This window comes from Clarias gariepinus, chromosome 5, assembly GCF_024256425.1.
Source record: "Clarias gariepinus isolate MV-2021 ecotype Netherlands chromosome 5, CGAR_prim_01v2, whole genome shotgun sequence".
Classification (NCBI taxonomy): Eukaryota; Metazoa; Chordata; class Actinopteri; order Siluriformes; family Clariidae; genus Clarias; species Clarias gariepinus.
In genome coordinates, this window is record NC_071104.1 from 32,557,087 (window position 1) to 32,570,431 (window position 13,345).

Here is a 13,345-nt window from a genome sequence, read left to right on the forward strand (position 1 = left end):
CTTTCAAACATTTACAAAATCACAACGTTTTTTCGTTATTGTGAGTGCGCTTAAATAAAAGTTGAGTCTAATAAAGGCATGGAGTCTTATATAGTTTTATTATATAGTTTTGCACATTAATCTGAGTCCTCATCTGTTACATTTTTTAAAAGGCAAGGCGCGAAGTTTAGTCTGAGGTCCGGGAAGTACGTGATGTGGTGGAGAATAGGCAGTGGCGGTTCTACACTGAATTGCTCCCCGGGCGAGACTCCCCCTGCACCTCCAGCACCACCACACTGAGCACTGGGGCCCCACAAGGCTGTGTGCTCAGTCCCCTGCTGTTCACACTGCTGACTCACGACTGTGTAGCAACACACACTTTGAACCACATCATTAAGTTCGCTGATGACACGACCGTGGTGGGTCTCATTAGCAAGAACGACGAGTCAGCGTACAGAAAGGAAGTGCAGAGGCTCACGGACTGGTGTAAAGACAACAACCTGTCTCTAAATGTTGACAAGACAAAGAAGATGGTTGTTAACTTTAGAAGGACACGAGGCGACCATTCTCCGCTGAGCATCAACGGCTTCTCTGTGGGAATCATCGAAAGCACCAAATTCCTGGGTGTCCACCTAGAGAAGGACCTCAGCTGGTCCCTCAACACCAGCTCCCTACACAAAAAAGCCCAACAGCGTCTCTTCTTTCTGAGAAGACTGAGGAAGGCCCAGCTTCCACCACCGATCCTGACCACCTTCTATAGAGGAACTATCGAGAGCATCCTGAGCGGCTGCATCACTGTCTGGTTTGGGAATTGTGCCATATCGGACCGCACAACCCTACAGCGGATAGTGAGGACAGCAGAGAAGATCATCGGGGTCTCTCTCCCCTCTATTGAAGACATCTACACCACATGCTGCATCCGCAAAGCCACCAGCATTGTGGCTGATCGGACACACCCCTCTCACACACACTTCACACCCCTGCCATCTGGAAAAAGGTACCGAAGCATTCGGGCACACACACCCAGACTGTGCAACAGCTTTTTTCCACAAGCCATCCGTCTCCTCAACAAAAAGGGACTGGACTGATAAACACACACACACACACACACACACACACACACAAACATTATCACACAGCTTAACTCAACTACCTCAAAATATTGGGACTGGACTGACTAATCAACACAAGTGCAGACACACTGACCTACACCACCAAATTATCGTACACACCAACCTGTAAATGCTTCACTGTTTATCTTTTGCACAATGATCATTACTGGACTACTTTTTGCACTAATTCCTCAATTCTTGCTGCTGTTTTAAGGAATGTTTATGTTTACCCACTACCTCAACACCATATTTTATGTTCTGTTATGTCGTGGTTGCGCACTGTCACTTTGTTGTTGCTCTTGTTTGCACATTTGCACGTGCACTTTATGGTGTCTATGAAAATTTTTTTATACTTAACTAGTTAGGTTTTGTTAATTTATGTTGTAATTTATGTTAGGTCTCTCTGTCCTGTCTCTGCTAGCCAGCTAACTAGGCCTCTTGGTTAGCTAGTTTAGTTTTTATGTTAATTTATGTTGTAAATTTATGTTGCATGTAGCACCTTGGTCCTGGAGGAACGTTGTTTCGTTTCACTGTGTACTAACTGTATATGGTTGTAATGACAATAAAGCCTACTTGAACTTGAAGTCTGATTTAATTGTTACCCTTAAACATTTTATATCTACGTGTTTATTTTTCTATTTATGTTTTTGTTTTGCTGGCAAAATACATTTTAGGCAGAGACGTCTACTCGGTCTTGTTAATTTGTTTTAAAAACCCCAATTCTGCGAATTCCCCCAGCAGCGAAACCGGTTTGATGACTTCACACCTGTCGTGAATAAAAGGTAAGATGGGGGATTACAGTAACTGTGGGTGCGCTTTACCTCGTTGTATTCAAAGAATAGACCAAAACAAAATCATGTTTGCTTCAGCATTCGAAACAATATTGTATTAGGCTAACTTTATTCAAGATTATACACTTTTGTATTCTTTGTTTACACACGTGGGCATCTTAATTTTTTTAGATATTGATCCTTTCTTGATGCAGCAAATTTTCTGAGCAAATTAATAATAATTTTCATTAATAAAAAGGAGGAAGAAGAAAAGATTACGCGAAAATAAGAAAAAGCTTTAGAGGTAAATGCTGTGAAATGCTTCAAATGAACAGATTCTGCCTATAACAGGTCAGGGACAGTGAGGCTGGATCCAGCAGCGCACCACATCCCACATCATAATACACTGGCTCATTAAAGTGGAGATAAATTTTGAAAACTACTTACTATAAAAATATAACACAATACAAAAACGTAAAACAAAGTTTGACTGAACATATATTGGGTCATATTTGTAAAACAATGGAAAGAATAATAAGTCAAAAACATATAAAACTACAATATTGTAGCGTTTTTCACTGATACGAAGGGACTTGGAGAGACGAGTGAGCTTCCTTGCTGCCCAATGCAAATGGCTGGGAGTATTTTATTTAACATGGCACGAAAGAGTATAAACGACACAGTCAACAAAACACACATCAACAGGACACACTTCTAACCCAAACACACACAACCTGGCCGAAGCCACTAACCCAAACACCTTTCCCCAACAGGGTGAACACATAACAATCCCTCCCGCAAAGCATGATGGTTGCTAATCGAACCCTCGCCCACGCCACACTGCCCCCACCCGAGCTTTGACCATCCCCGGTCACGATGGCGAACTCAGTCTTGGAAGCGTGACGATAGTCGGCGCTGGCGATGTAAACGCCGGAGTCTTTTTGCGGGGGAAGGAGGGCCACACCCCTCTCCCTGAGGCGGGTCAGCACGGCGAGTTGGGTGGTGAGTGTCCGATTGAAACGTTCCAGGAGGCCGTCACTGTGTGGATGAAGGGGCGTGGTGCGGGTCTTTTTCACTCCAAAGCGCTCGCACACCGCCGCAAACACCTCCGCCTCGAAGTTACGCCCCTGATCGCTGTGTAACTGCTCCGGGGCGCCAAATTGGCAAAAACACCTCATCCACCAGCACTCGGGCGGTGGTGGAAGCGCTCTGGTCAGGCACAGCAAACGCCTCCGGCCACTTGGTGAAGTAGTCCATGGACACTAGCACATACCGGTTCCCGCGATCAGAAATGGGAAACGGCCTGAGAATGTCCACGCCCATACGCTCCATAGGTGCCCCCACCCGAAAGTCTTGCAGGGGTGCTCGCGAGCGCTGGGTAGGGCCCTTTTTTGCCGTGCAGACATCGCATCTGTGCACAAAGAGTTCACTATCAGTGTGGCAGCCCGGCCAGTAGAAACGAGCGTGCAACTCCCGCAGCGTTTTAGTGACTCCAAGGTGTCCCGCACCCGCATGCTCATGAACCATCTCTAATACACATTCCCGCAGAGTCCGCAGCACCAGCAGCTGAAAAGATTCACCAGCGCCGCACGGCCGTTCCCAGTGGCGGTAGAGTAAGCCCCCCCCTGCAACGCTAGTCGATTAAACTGCGAGTGGAGAGCTTTTTCCTCTTGTACCAGGTGAGCAACCGCGGCATAATCCGGTCTCTGGCCCACGTTACCCCAACCTAGTACCCGCTGCAGCGCCGGATCCTTCTCCTGCTCGGCAATGAGCTGATCACAGTCCTCTGCGGCACAGGCGGAACGACTACAGGTGATGATTTAAGCGACGCAGTAACTCGGCTGCACGCCGGCTCAGATGGCTGATTACCGACAGGGGCTCCGGAGAACTGCGCAGGGAGAATGTTCTGATTCACGTGAGTCGGAGAGTGTCCGATCACCACGCGCTCTTCAACCCGCTCGCAGTGCCGACAACGCTCTTTGCTACACGGCCGGCGGGATAAAGCATCGGCGTTAGCATGCAGTTTTCCCGCTCGGTGCTGAACGGTGAAATCGTAGTCCTGCAATCGCTCGAGCCAGCGCGCTAACTGCCCCTCGGGCTCTTTAAAACTAAGCAGCCACACCAGCGAAGCGTGATCGGTCCGCAGCGAGAAGGATTGGCCATATAAATACGTCCTAAAATGTTTAAGGGCCACGACGACCGCTAACAGCTCGCGCCGCGTGACGCAGTAATTTTTCTCCGGTCCAGACAACACGCGGCTGAAGTAGGCGATAGCACGCTCTTTACCCTCAGAAACCTGAGACAGGACAGCCCCTAGTCCTACATCGCTTGCGTCCGTGTCGAGGATGAACATACGAGACGCGTCAGGATATCCGAGAACGGGCGACGTGACCAGAGCTTCCCGTAACCAAGTGAAAGCACGCGCGTGCACCTTGTCCCAGCAAAACGGCTGGTTCTTTCTCGTGAGCCCGTGCAGCGGACTAGCGATCGTAGCAAAATCCTTCACGAACCGACGATAGTACTAGGCTAACCCGAGGAAGGTGCGTAGCTGCGACACATTTAACGGTTCAGGCCAGTTCTGTACCGCAGCAATTTTGGCTGGATCGGTGGCAATCCCTTGAACGCTAATCACGTGTCCCAGAAACACGGTCTCGTGCCGCAACAGCTGGCACTTTTTCGGGTTGAGCCGCAAATTCGCCCGGCGGATAGCCAAAAATACCTCCTGTAAGTTAGCTAGCGCGACCTCAAACTCCTTGTCGTGCACCAGTAAATCGTCCAGGTAGATGACACAACAGTTGCGAGGAATATCGGGGACCACTTTCTCCATTAACCGTTCGAATATAGCTGGAGCGTTACATAGGCCGAACATCATGCGCCGAAATTGCCATAGCCCTTGCCCGATCGAGAACGCGGTTTTAGGTCGTGCTTCCGGGGCGAGCTCTACTTGCCAGTACCCGCTACGCAGATCTAATGAGCTAAACCACGCCGAGCCCGCGTCGTCTATTCGCGGCAACGGATAAGAATCTTTGCGCGTCACCTCGTTCAACCGCCGGTAATCGACACAAAACCGCCACGATTCGTCCTTTTTACGCACCAAAACAACCGGTGAAGACCACGGTCCGGACGCTGGCTCGATGACGCCCGAGTCAGCCATCTAACGCAGCTTCCGCTCGGCGATAGCTCGTTTAGCTAAGGGAAGGCGTCTCGGATGTAACCGAACAGGAGCTGCGTTACCCGTATCAATCGTGTGCTGCACCAAATTAGTATGTGTGCACTCGCGCTCATCTACTGCGAAAATGTCCGCGAACTCATGTAAAAGGGACTTCACTGTGTCGGTCTGTGTCTGACTTAACCCCAAGCTGCTACGCTGCATAAGCTTGGGCATTATCCTCGCTCGGTCTGCTACCGGATGTTTACATGCCGCGTCCACCGGAAGTTCCGCCCCCCTGGTGCGCTCTACTAACACGTCCGGCTGCGCTTTGGGAACTAGCAACCTGGCTAAATGTTTCTGCTCATCAAAAACCGTTAACTATTAGTCAAAGATAACATAACTGAACACAAAATGCAGTTTTTAAATGAAGGTTTACGTTATTAAGGAAGAAAAAAAAAAATCCAAATCCACATGGCCCTGTGTGAAAAAGTGATTGCTCCCCTTGTTAAAAAATAACTTAACTGTGGTTTATCACACCTGAGTTCAGTTTCTGTAGTCACCCCCAGGCCTGATTACTGCCACACCTGTTTCAATTAAGAAATCACTTAAATAGGAGCTACCTGACACAGAGAAGTAGACCATAAGCACCTCAAAAGCTAGACATCATGCCAAGATCCAAAGAAATTCAGGAACAAATGAGAACAAAAGTAATTGAGATCTATCAGTCTGGTAAAGGTTATAAAGCCATTTCTAAAGCTTTGGGACTCCAGCGAACCACAGTGAGAGCCATTATCCACAAATGGCAAAAACATGGAACAGTGGTGAACCTTCCCAGGAGTGGCCGGCCGACCAAAATTACCCCAAGAGCGCAGAGACAACTCATCCGAGAGGCCACAAAAGACCCCAGGACAACATCTAAAGAACTGCAGGCCTCACTTGCCTCAATTAAGGTCAGTGCTCACGACACTATAAGAAAGAGACTGGGCAAAAACGGCCTGCATGGCAGATTTCCAAGGTGCAAACCACTTTTAAGCAAAAAGAACATTAAGGCTTGTCTCAATTTTGCTAAAAAACATCTTAATGATTGCCAAGACTTTAGGGAAAAAACCTTGTGGACCGACGAGACAAAAGTTGAACTTTTAGGTGCGTGTCCCGTTACAACTGGCGTAAAAGTAACACAGCATTTCAGAAAAAGAACATCATACCAACAGTAAAATATGGTGGTGGTATTTGATGGTCTGGGGTTGTTTTGCTGCTTCAGGACCTGGAAGGCTTGCTGTGATAGATGGAACCATGAATTCTACTGTCTACCAAAAAATCCTGAAGGAGAATGTCCGGCCATCTGTTCGTCAACTCAAGCTGAAGCGATCTTGGGTGCTGCAGCAGGACAATGACCCAAAACACACCAGCAAATCCACCTCTGAATGGCTGAAGAAAAACAAAATGAAGACTTTGGAGTGGCCTAGTCAAAATCCTGACCTGAATCCTATTGAGATGTTGTGACATGACCTTAAAAAGGCGGTTCATGCTAGAAAACCCTCAAATAAAGCTGAATTACAACAATTCTGCAAAGATGAGTGGGCCAAAATTCCTCCAGAGCGCTGTAAAAGACTCGTTGCAAGTTATCGCAAACGCTTGATTGCAGTTATTGCTGCTAAGGGTGGCCCAACCAGTTATTAGGTTCAGGGGGCAATTACTTTTTCACACAGGGCCATGTAGGTTTGGATTTTTTTTCTCCCTAAATAATAAAAACCATAATTTAAAAACTTCATTTTGTGTTTACTTGTATTATCTTTGACTAATAGTTAAATGTGTTTAATGATCAGAAACATTCTGTGTGACAAACATGCAAAAGAATATGTGAATGTTGTTCTGCCATGATGGGCTCGGCACGCTCGGCTTCCCGCAGCGCCACAGACAGGGTAGCTGGTGCCGCTAACCGGATGTGCTCGCGAAGCCGCGACGGCCGGATTCCCCGCAGAAACGCACGTCGAGCTAGCTCTTCCTGCTCGACGGGCCCGAATTCCGGGTAGCCCTGGCGTGCAAGAGATCTCAGGTCCATGGCGAACGCCCCCAGTGGCTCGGAGGTGCGCCGCTCGCGGGTCGCTAGCTCTTTGCACGTGCCCTTCTGACGGTCACCCGGGCCGAACCAGAAGTGGAGCGACTCCCGCAACTTCGCCCAGTCCTTTCTCTCATCCGCCCGGAGGTCTTCCAACGCCCGGAGCGCTCCGCCCTCTAGTGAGAGGGCCACCCGGACGGCTGTTTCTGCCGGGGACCAGCTCGCGAAGTCGGCGGCTAGCTCCACCTGGGCGATGAACGCGTGGGGCTCGACAGTGCCGTTGTAGGATGGCAGGTGCAGCTGCAGGTCGCCTCGCCGGCTGACGGCGCACGGAGCTGTAGCTTGCTCCGGGGTGCGCTCTAACCCGTTACTCTCCATCCCACTTCTGACACCAATTGTAGCGTTTTTCACTGCTACGAAGGGACTTGGAGAGACGAGTGAGCTTCCTTGCTGCCCAATGCAAATGGCTGGGAGTATTTTATTTAACATGGCACGAAAGAGCATAAACGACACAGTCAACAAAACACACATCAACAGGACACACTTCTAACCCACACACACACACCCTGGCCGGAGCCACTAACCCAAACACCTTTCCTCGACAGGGTGAACACCTAACAACACCTCCCGCAAAGCATGATGGTTACTAGTCCAAACCCCGCCCACGCCACAATATTTTCAGTGTCCAGTAGCACCAGTCTCACAGAGACCCAGGAGGCTTAAAAACAGTTTGACAGCAAAATGAAATACTGACATTTTGTCAGTATTGTGATTTTTTAATTTATTTATGTATTTTAAAAGATGCAAGACAATACTGCCAAAATGTATCATTTACATGCTGTTAGAAAATATTCTTTGCATTGTCTCTTATTGAGTCACAAGGGTGGTAAAGAGCTAATCATATCATTCAAAGTTATTATTATCAGTGTAGTTAGTATGATTTTGAAAGTACTTTAACTCCACCTGGCACAGTTTAATCCCAGTGGAACAATCTGACTACATGTGCAGTGCCATAAAAAAAAAAAAGTATTTGCCCCTTCCTGATTTATTTTTTCTTTGCATATTTGTCACCCTTGTAGTGGAAGTCCAGGGCCACTTTTTGGTCCCAGTCCGCCCCTGGCAATAACGAATGGAGAAAGTGCAGTCAAAGCCTGGGGATTCTGCGTTCAGCAGGGGCCAGTCGTGAATAGCTGACACTCAGTGACAGCCAATGAAATTGAAGCATTTTTGTGGCTTTCCACGTGGTGTGGCATTGCTTAAATAATAGTATAAAATGGTCCAGACTCTGGTTCGAATCCCGCTCTGGGTGAAAATGTAATAAATGTGAATCCTTTGTTTTACACTTTTTGCTTATGATAATCATTAAATTATAGCAACTGTGAGGTGAGTGCTAATGTGTTTCATAGCTGAAGAAAAAAAAATTCTCAATTACAAACATGCATTTAGTACTGAAGCATAACTTGATAGTGTAATGGCTATATCGTGGCATTTTGGCGCATAAAACCGGCAATTTGAGCACTGGCTGGGAATCGAATCCGGGCCTTCCGCATGGCAGGTGAATCACCTACCACTGAGCCACCAATGCCCGCCTATGTTTAAAGTGCATTGTATGATTGTATTATACATCTTTGTAGTCCTTTTGCACACGCGCGGGTGCATTACAATAATAATAATAATAATAATAATAATAAATTCGGAGAACAACTACTACTACTAATAATAATTCAGAATTAAAATGAAGAATAAATACATATCAGTTTGAGCTTGACACGTTTATGAGCTCTCTCGCTTGCTGTCAATGGGCGCCTAAGAGAAATAAAATTTTTCGGCTTCAGTAGACACACAATACTTTAGAATGAAACACGACTGCCCCCTACAGGTAATGAAGGGCATTTTCACAGCTTGGCGTGTAGTAAAATCCACTGTAAACCAACAAACCCCGAGTATTTTATAGCGCGGGTTGCAAGCCCGGGATCATTAGCAAGGAGAGCTTATCATCCGTGCCTAATTCCGCAGCCCCACTTCTTCGCATATCTGAAGGGGAGGCCGCCTAACTAGTAAGCGAGGAACGATATTGTTTTGGGCGCACGCTGTGACAGGCTGAAAAAAAACTATTGTCCTCAAAAATGTAACAGATGAGGACTCAGATTGCAAAAACTATATAATAAAACTATATAAGACTACATAGCCTTTATAAGACTCAACTTTTATTTAAGCGCACTCACAATAACGAAAAAACGTTGTGATTTTGTAAATATTTGAAGGCAAAAAAGAGTCAGTCTGCTTGCTGTTTTCCCGACGCGTTCATAATCATTAGTCTTTGGAAAACTTTATGCGTGCGGCTGAGCGCTGATTAAAACTATGTAGTAAATTAAAGAGGAAAATCACGATGCCGAATCGAAATTAAATTAACAAATATTTATGAATTAAATTAACAAAAGTAAAAAAAACAATAGCCCACGTTTAGAAACCGTTTATGAATTCTTTCCGACATGAGTTGGCCCGGTGTTATGCGCAGAGCGCCGGGAGATTTCCTGAAGCTCTGAAATCGTTGGGGCATTTTTTCTAAATGGATGCTATCTGATGGAGGTTTTGAGCTGTATACACACGCAATTTTAAGGGGTTTAAAATGAATTAATAAGTCCGAGCAGACCTACATGAAAGGTGAGAAGTGAGTAACTGAGCGCGCTGTCGCATTGTATATACTGTACAACATGCGTTTATCAACCTTTTGATAAAAACGCTGCCTTTTGTAATGTGAAAGTACTTTACAAAAGACGAACAGCTTTATTTTAGTCATGAATTTACAATCACATCACATTCTAGCTATTATTTCCAGCCGTGGTTAAATAATTGATGAAATGATTATTCAATGCTGGACACAAACAGCAAATATGATGATTAATTTAAAAAGCCCGAATCTCGTTCATTCATGTCTTCTGATGTTTTAAATAAGATATGTTGGCATATTCACGAATCAGGACATTCGCAGTTAACACTATCAGATAGCCTACTATCAGGAAATTGAATTAATTTCAAGGCCATTTAAACCGAGACATTGCCATGTCTTTCACTGTTTTGTCCCCGTTAAGACATTACAAAAAATATATAAGAAACTTATTAGGAATTTTAAAGCACAAATTTGGGCATCTCATTTCATCATTATGAAAATAATGAAGCACATATACACACATTCATCATGAAATATCTGTTGTAAAGCAAAATAAAATTCATGTTTGCTTCAGCATTGGAAACAATATTGTTTAGGCTAAGTAATTTTACACAGTTCTTTGTTGTATAGTACTTGGTCCAGGTTTTAGATAAAGTCCTTCCATGCGCCATTTGGCGGATATTCAGAGAAGCACAACACATTTATTTAAATTCCCGAATGTTGCTTACGGCAAGTCGCGGCACGCTGCATGCTAAATTGTGGCATCTCGCAGGAAAACATGCGCAGTCTTAATGGCCACATCTGTAGCGTGCACTTTCTATGCTATTCGTCCACTATATAGCACGAGTCAGTGTATCTTACCAATCCTATTTATCCTGTGGCCAACGATAATAATACAAAATCGGGTCTTTGCCAATTATGAGCAAGGTAATGTTAGATCTGGGCAAATGTTTAAACTTTAAAATACATGAACAAGACAACAGTTCTTTTTTTTATTGAACTAATCTATGTTACATAAAACTACACTATTTAATCCCATAAACACACACACATACATGAACAGTTTAGAGGGTGAAAGTTAATAGAGTTCTTCTGTTTAGGATTTCTAGAACTGAGAAGGTCACAAGAGCAGAGCCTTGGGTTTAATCTTACGGTTTAGTTATAAATCGCGCACCACTTTCAGCAAGGTATGAAGCTTTTTTTGTTTTACTTGCATTACGTGACGGTTGTTCTTGTTGGTTCGCCTTCATCGAAGGAAATCATGGCGTTGCTGATTGGTCAGTACACTGGGTTGAGTTGATGTCTTTTGGAAAAGCCCTGGTTACCGATGACTACACTGTGAGACTTCTTCTGCGGGCCTCTTCGTTGCACGGAGGCGGCATTCAAGTGGCGTCGGAGTTCAGGCTAAGTTACTTTGTGTTTCGAGGAGAGCGGAATCTTTAATCACTGGGTGGCGCAGGTCAAAAGTCAAGGTTCAGGCGTTGGGTTGAAAGGGGAGAAAGAGAAGTGGTCAACCTATTCACAACTTGCGTTTTTAATCTCACGGCGTGGGTCCGTCCCACAGCCATTTGTTTCAATCAGAGATGGTTGTGGTATACAGTGGAATCTTGGATTACGAGCATAATTTGTTTTGGAAGCGGGCTCGTATTCCAAAACACTCGTAAATCAAATAGAATTTTCCTATAAGAAACTCAAATTATTTGTTCCACAGCCCCCCAAAAAAACATAAAAATTTATTTAAAAAAAGCACTTTACCTTTAAAAAAAAGTAAAAATAAATCCAGACAGATAAGTGTTTTCGTTTGTGTGTGCAGGCGCTGTGTATGTGTACTGTATGTGTGCATCTAAAGTAAGCTCCCCTCTTCCTCTTCTCGTTTTACAGTTAGCCTTCCTCCACTCTTTTCACAAACGTGGGCTCACAACTGAAACACTGGTTTATCGGAAAAATAAACAAGAATTCTCTCTAATGACATTCGATTATGCGACACACTAACGAAATCACTGCTGTAAAGTAAAAATAAAAAAATTAACCTGCACTTTACCTTTGAAAAAAAAATCACAACAGAGCAGTGTTTCTGTGTAATGCAGAAAGACTCAGACTCAGTAAGACCCAGCAGGGGAGACGATTACCCATAATTCTGCAGCGCAAGAGAGAGAAAAACCGTTGGGTCAGTTGTGATCATGTGATGCTCGGCGTCAAAACAAGAAGCGCATGCATGATACTTGGTACTCGTAAACCAAGACTTGTCCGTTTTCCAAGTCAAAATTTATAAAGAAATCTTTGCTTGTCTTGTGGAACCCATGCAAACCACAATCTGAGGTTTCACTGTAACTAAAATTTCATGCACATCAACGTTCATTGAATACACAGAGCTTTCATTTGATACCAAACATCCCATGTCTCGCAAACCCATTCATAGCTTTATTTATAGCAAGGGCTGTACAGGTTGATTACACTCTGTAAATTTATGATAAACATGTGGAACATAACACAAAGATTATCATACATTCTATATGTACACACATATTTGATTTTATATTTATATTATATACCTTAACTGGTAAACTTAGTACGTGTCCCTAAGCATTGAATGTTCTCTGTTTTGGGGACAAAAAGTGAAGCAGGAAGCCCACTCCGCTTCCTGGGGCGGTCAGCAACTGCTAGAGGCTTGTGAAACTTTCCTACTCCAGGGACTTGTGCTGATCTACACCAGTGGTTCCCAAAGTCGCGGGAGGGATTAAAAAATTATGTCTTTTTTTGTGATTATAATACACACTTTTCAGTATTACAAGTAAATGCTATAAATAAATATTTTCTGATTTGTAAAGATATTACTGATTGAGTGTGCGTGTTTAAACTGAAAAATAAATTCCTGATTCAAAGATATGACGTCAATGTGCAGCAACTGGCTTACTAGTTATTGCTCCAGCGCACAACTGCACGTGAAAACCGCAACTGCTGAGATGGATAAATTTGTTATTCAAAATCTACAACTGTTGAGGAAATTGTGAACAGTTTGCCTGAGTCATCAGAACCATGTACCAAGCATAAGAGCAAGACCCCGTCAGACCAAAGTAGGAAACGTCGAAAATATCAGGAAGAATTCATAAAGTATGGATCCACTTGCTCTACTGTTGACAGCGTAGACTTTCCTTAATGTGTAATCTGTTCAGAAGTGCTTGCTTATGAAAGTATGAAGCCCGGCAAAACACGATTGCTCAACAAGCAAAAAAAAAAAAACCTCAAAAAAACAAGTACACCCTTCCCATTAAAAGGTAAGCCAAAATTATTTTGATGTATAGTAAATGTAGTCAAAATACTGTGAACAGCTTGTTATGTTTATTTCTTGTTTTTGATAGTGGGGGTCGCAAATCTTCAATTAGGGGTTGCTGGCTTAAAAGTTTGAGAACCACTGATCTACACCATTTTGAGTAAAGGTGTGAGATGCTTTTTTTCTGTGCAAGGAAGCAGTTTTGCAGATCTGCACCATCTAAGTTGGGGAAGAGTAACCATTTTTTTCCTTATTTGCTGATGTCATGAACTGTCTCTTCCTCTTTCAGCAGCTTCCTGTTTTGCGCCACTTAGGAGGGGTTGGTAATACAG

At 44.4% G+C, this 13,345-nt stretch overlaps 1 protein-coding gene across 1 annotated transcript in view; it reads left to right on the top strand.

Moving 5' to 3' along the window:
- The first annotated feature begins 3,524 nt into the window (after nucleotides 1–3,524).
- The window catches only part of fstl1b (follistatin-like 1b), a 247,162-nt gene continuing 237,341 nt past the window's right edge, over nucleotides 3,525–13,345 (top strand). The window contains exon 1 of the mRNA XM_053495851.1: nucleotides 3,525–3,529. The gene's annotated coding sequence lies outside the window, so the exon portion shown is untranslated. The remainder of the gene's footprint in view (nucleotides 3,530–13,345) is intronic.